Raw genomic sequence first — 6300 nt, forward strand, 5'->3', positions numbered from 1 at the left:
ACGACAGCTAGTAATTCTTTTTCTGTCGTGGCGTAATTCATTTGAGCTTCGTCTAGGGTTCTACTCGCATAGTATATGACATGTAGTTTCTTATCTTTTCTTTGCCCTAGAACGGCTCCTACAGCATAATCACTTGCGTCACACATTATTTCGAAAGGCTCGTTCCAGTCGGGAGGTTGCATAATAGGCGCAGAGATTAATGCTCGTTTAAGCGTATGAAATGTTTCAGTGCATTTAATGGTAAAAATAAATTCGGCATCTTTCATTAGTAATTCAGTTAAGGGTTAGGTTATTTTAGAGAAATCCTTAATGAAGCGTCAGTAAAAACCAGCGTGTCCTAGAAAACTTCTTATTTCTCTAACAGTTTTTGGAGGTTGAAGGTTTTCGATAATTTCGATTTTTGCTTTATCTACTTCAATCCCTCTATCAGATACGATGTGTCCAAGTACAATTCCTTGTCGAACCATGAAATGGCACTTTTCCCAATTAAGGACTAGGTTTACGCTTACGCATCGTTTAAGTACCAATTCAAGGTTCTCTAAACATGTTTCAAAACTTCCTCCACAGACAGAGAAGTCGTCCATAAAGACCTCCATTATTCCATCTAGGAAGTCGGCAAATATTGCCATCATGCATCTTTGGAAGGTCACGGGTGCATTGCAAAGCCCAAAGGGCATTCGTCTATAAGCGAATGTACCATAAGGACAGGTAAATGTGGTCTTCTCTTGGTCGTCAGGGTGGATAGGAATTTGGAAAAATCCGGAGTATCCATCCAGATAACAGAAATGTGAGTGTTTAGCTAGGCGTTCGAGCATTTGATCTATGAAAGGTAAAGGGAAATGGTCTTTTCGGGTAGCTTTGTTTAGCTTCCTATAGTCAATGCACATTCTCCATCCAGTTTGGGTACGTTGCGCTACAGATTCGCCTTTTACGTTAGTGATTACAGTAACTCCTCCTTTCTTTGGTACGACATGAACAGGGCTAACCCATTTACTATCGGATATAGGATATATTATTCCGGCTTCTAGCAGTTTTTGGATTTCCTTTTTAACCACATCGCTCATAATAGGATTTATTCGCCTTTGATGTTCTCTATAGGTTTTACAATCGTCTTCGAGCATAATGCGGTGCATACAGAGGGAAGGACTTATTCCTTTCAAATCTGATATGTTATATCCTAAAGCGGTTGGGTATTTTCTCAGGACAGTAAGTAATTTTACAGTCTCGGTTTGTCCTAAGTCAGCGTTAACTATAACTGGTCGGTTACGTTCTTCGTCTAGGAATTCGTATCTAAGATCGGTAGGCAGTGTTTTCAGTTCTATAGCAGGTTTCTTCGGTCCAGGTATAGGATCAGGAGTTAAGGCTAGACATTCACTCAGATGGTCATCTTGATATTCCCCACGCCAGTTGTCATCTTCAAAGATTGGCGGTATAGGAATTTTTAGGATCTCGGTTTCCTTATTTGGTTCGGATTTTAGTTCATTAACACACTCGTCGATTATGTTGGCAGAGCAGCATGTGTCAATTATAGAGGGTGCTTTTAGGAATTGGGAGAGTATAAATTCTATTTTCTCTTCTCCTACTTCGAAAGTAAGCTTTCCTCGCTTGACATCTATAATTGCACCAGCGGTTGCTAAGAAGGGTCTTCCTAATATGATCGGGATGTTAGAATCTTCTTGGATATCCATAATGATGAAATCAGTTGGGATGTAGAATTGACCTACACGAACAGAGATATTTTCTAACATTCCTACAGGGTATTTGACTGAACGGTCAGCTAATTGAAGAGACATTCTCGTTGCTTTAAGCTCACCCAGATTTAGTTTCTTACAGGTTGAAAGAGGCATCAAACTAACACTGGCTCCTAAATCGCACAGGGCTTTCTCTATGATGGTTTTTTATATTATGCAGGGTATAGAGAAACTACCAGGATCTTTCAGTTTTGGAGGCATGTTATTTTGGATGATAGCGCTACATTCAGCGGTAAGCGTTACAGTTTCGTTATCCTCGAGTTTCTTTTTGTTTGATAGGATTTCTTTTAGGAATTTAGCGTATGAAGGCATTTCAGTTATGGCTTCTGTGAACGGTATGGTTATGTTTAATTGTTTCAGAAGTTCTACAAATCTTTTAAATTGCGCTTCGGTTTTTGATTTAGCTAATCTCTGAGGGTAAGGAATTGGTGGCTTATAAGGTGGTGGTGGAACGTAAGGTTTCTCTTTTTCAGGTTCCACTTCGTTGTTGCTCTCATTGGCCTTAGCAGTTTGATCATCGGTTGATGTCTTTTGGGTTTCCTTTGGCTCTTGTTGTGACATGGGTGCGTTTTGAGTTCTAGGATCAATGGGTCCATCGTAATTCGTTCCACTTCGTAGTGTTATCGCGTTCGCATGTCCTTTAGGATTAGGTTGTGGTTGAGCAGGAAACATGCCAGCAGTGGTGGCAGTAGGTGCTTGTTGTTGAGCTACTTGTGAGATTTGAGTTTCTAACATTTTGTTATGTGTAGCTAAGGCATCTACTTTGTTCGATAGTTGTTTTAGTTGCTCGCTATTGTGAATGTTTTGATTTAGGAAGTCCTTATTGGTTTGTTGTTGGGAAGCTATAAAGTTCTCCATCATGATTTCTAGGTTTGACTTCCTAGGGGTGTTTTGAGCAGCTACAGGCGCTTTTTGATAGCCAGGTGGCACAGCAGGTGCTTGTCCAGGCGCGTACAACGCGTTATTGTTTTTATAAGAAAAGTTCGGGTGGTTTTTCCATCCAGGGTTGTACGTGTTAGAATAAGGGTTTCCTTGAGCATAGTTTACTTGATCAGATGGGACTCCAGTCAAGAGTTGACATTTGGCAACTGCGTGTCCAGTCAATCCACAAATCTCGCAGTTAGGTGTTACGGCAGCAGCGGTGGCTGAAGGAGTGATGGTTAAGTTCTCGATCTTTTGAGTTAAAGCGTCTACTTTAGCGTTAACGCGGTCTATACCACTTATTTCGTACATTCCTCCTTTGGTTTGGGCTTTCTCTAGAGCGGCTCGTTCTCCACCCCATTGGTAATGGTTTTGTGCCATGTTCTCTATGAGGTTGTATGCTTCATCATGGGGTTTGTCCATTAATGCTCCGCCAGCAGCGGCATCTATAGTCATTTTAGTGTTATATAAGAGACCACCATAGAAAGTATGGATGATCAGCCATGGTTCGAGTCCATGATGAGGGCATAGTCTAAGCATGTCCTTGTAACGTTCCCAAGCTTCGAAGAGTGATTCATTATCTTTCTGGGTAAATCCGTTGATTTGACCTCTGAGCATAGCAGTTTTGCTAGGCGGAAAGTATCTCGCTAAGAATACTCTCTTCAATTCGTCACATGTAGTTATGGAATTAGAAGGCAGGGATTGAAGCCACGCTCTAGCTCTATCTCTCAAGGAGAAAGGAAAGAGACGTAATCGAATAGCTTCGGAACTAACGTTGTTAGCTTTGACAGTGTCGGCGTATTGCACGAACACAGACAAAATGGAGGTTGGGGTCGTCTGCAGGGCTTCCAGAGAATTGATTCTGTTGAACAGCTTGGACCAACGAAGGTTTCAGTTCGAAATTGTTTGCCTCAATCGCAGGTGGTGCGATACTTGAATGCGGTTCAGCGCGCGAAGGAGCGGCATAGTCTCTAAGAGGACGAAGAGCAGCCATCTCTAACTTTGGGGTGATTTGATTAATTTGATCAGTAAAAGTCAATTCCTGATTAATCGGAATTGGTGCTACTTCGGGAAGATTGCGAGCTCGACGTTTGACGTTAATGAAACGTTCGATCTCGTTAATTCGTTGTATTAAATCTCCTCCTTGTGAACGGGTATTTGGCATACAATCGTTCAGAAAGAAAGGAAAGAATTTCCCTAGTCTCTACGGTGTAACAGTGAGTTACGATATCGACTTAAATAGTCCCCGGCAACGGCACCAAAAACTTGATCGCGACTTTACGTGTCTATTAATCTGATGACTGCAAGTGCACAGTCGTGTCGTGTAGTTTTAAAAGATATCGAATCCACAGGGACTATGAATCGATCTACCGTTATCTAAGGTTACTATGTAAAGCTAGGGCTACTAATATTTCGATTGTTCCTAAGGGAAGGTGATTGTGAGAAATAAAGAATATAATAAAAGACAGATATCAGCATGTATTGCTTTTAACTTAAGGTGATCCGAAGGTCCATTGGCTTTTGCATAATTCGATTAAAAATCTTTACTAATTCAATTGGTTAAAAATCCTCGTCTCAAACTTTCGCTCTGTTGATTTAGATTACTATCCTAATCCTAATGTACGCTTTCGCCATCCCATTAGATTTTAGAAAAGCTTTTTGGAAACAACGTAATTAATTAAATGCCTGTTTTATGAAGTTGTTATCTATTTAAATCTCCTAATCTCAAACTTTCGCTCTGTTGACTCGGAACATGCTAATATCCCTAACGTACGCTTTTGCCATCCCGCTCGGGTGTAAAAACAATTTTTGAAAATAAATAAGTTCTAATTAGTTTTAATACGCTTTCGCCATCCTTAAAACTAATGTCCTATGTCTACTATCCAGTTAAAGATCTCAAACTTTCGCTCTATTGATTTTAACCTTTGACCGTCTTAAGATCTCAAACTTTCGCTCTATTGATTTTAAGACTTACTAATTAAATTAGACATACAAACCAAAAACAGGTGATAATTAACAAAACATAATTAAGCCAATTTATTTCGGATTCCTACGGTTAACTTACTTTACATACCGATACCTTAGTAATTTAGCCAGACATATTAATACAGTTAAGCATGCATGAATTAATTTGGCTTATAATAAAAGGCATGTTAATTGGCATATAATATATCATGCAAATAAATATATAAATAAAGGCAGTAAATATTAAACCTGAATTAAATAAATTGAAACTGAATCTTCGAGTACTGAACTTCCACCACAGGTTGGCTGGATCGTTCTTCGGAATTTAAACGGACGGAAAATAAAACAAGGAAAATAAAAGGCGATAAATCTAACGTAAGGCTAGATTTATAAAAGGTTCACAACAATTTCCGGTGTAGAAATCGTTGTGAGAAAATAACTGTTTGAATTAAAGGAAGGCAGAAAATATAATGCACGGTACAATTTCGGCAGTACTTCGTTAGCAGAAAATCGGACAGATTGAAGTGAAGTGGCTGCCTCTATTTATAGGCGAGCCTTTGCAGTTGGAATGTGTGAAAGTAGGGACTTCTCAGACTGGGACTTGGAGACGTGCGTCTCCACTTCTTTAGGGAGACTCAGCACACGACTTGAGACGTGCGTCTCAAGTGGAGAGAATCTAGGAGTGGTTGGAGACGGGCGTCTCCTCTTGGTGACGTGGCAGAAGAAAGTTGGAGACGTGCGTCTCCACTTGCTTGTGTGGTTTGGGCCACGCACAATTGATCCTTCATGGGCTAGGTCATTAGCTTTGCACATTTTGGGTCTTATTTGCACCTCCTTTTCACTTTAGCACCCATTTTTCATCTTTTAGGCAAAAATAGTGGTCATTTTAACTCCATTTCTTCTCCTTTTCACAAATAGTCTCAATAAGATGGTAAAACCTGAAAAAAAGCAAATACTCGCATAATATCATAATAAAACAATAAAATAAACGGAAAATGCTATAAATATCTATGGATTTCAGGCTAAATATACGATATAAAATCGTGTTATCATATCTCTTGACTACACTATTCATCTTCTTCAACCTTCCTCCACTACCATTAAACCCCACTAAATCAAGCTTTTATTCCACCAAAATTAAAACCCACTAATCCAAACTCTTTTATGTACTCTCACACATCCAAACTCATATCACAAAACTCTCCACAACAACAAATCCGAAAATCCTCTTTCTCAAACCCTAACTCACAAACTCTCAAAGGCTTCATCCATGGCTTCTTCCTTAAGAGCATCCAAGGGAAAGAAAAAGGCTAGGAATGATTTTGATGAGCAACCTCTTCCAAAGAATCCAAAGCTTAACATTTGGAATAGGCCTCTCTTGTCTTCAAAGTATGGTAACCTTGAATCCTTTCCTTCTCATAGTTTTGTTTTTCCGGAAAAATTAAGATATCAAGGGATTTACAATTTTGCTAGTGATTATGGAAAAATCTATCCGGATTTGGTTAAGGAGTTCTATGAAAATTTGACTATTGTGTTTGGTAATGATCTTAACAATTTGGATGCAATTAAGTTAACATCTTCGGTTCGCAATAAGGCTATTAGAATGGATTTAGAGACTTTTGGTAATTACTTAGGAATCCCTACTACCGGACAAATTTTGGTA

The 6300-nt window shown here is 39.3% G+C and overlaps 1 non-coding gene across 1 annotated transcript; it reads left to right on the top strand.

The window, feature by feature from the left end:
* Positions 1 to 3183: 3183 nt before the first annotated feature.
* On the top strand, positions 3184 to 3290 carry LOC131642148 (small nucleolar RNA R71). Its single transcript, XR_009295798.1, has one exon. It is a non-coding gene; the product is annotated as a small nucleolar RNA R71 (small nucleolar RNA).
* The last annotated feature ends 3010 nt before the right edge of the window (positions 3291 to 6300 follow it).

The sequence above is a fragment of the Vicia villosa genome, unplaced genomic scaffold, assembly GCF_029867415.1.
Source record: "Vicia villosa cultivar HV-30 ecotype Madison, WI unplaced genomic scaffold, Vvil1.0 ctg.004560F_1_1, whole genome shotgun sequence".
In the NCBI taxonomy this organism is placed as follows: domain Eukaryota; kingdom Viridiplantae; phylum Streptophyta; class Magnoliopsida; order Fabales; family Fabaceae; genus Vicia; species Vicia villosa.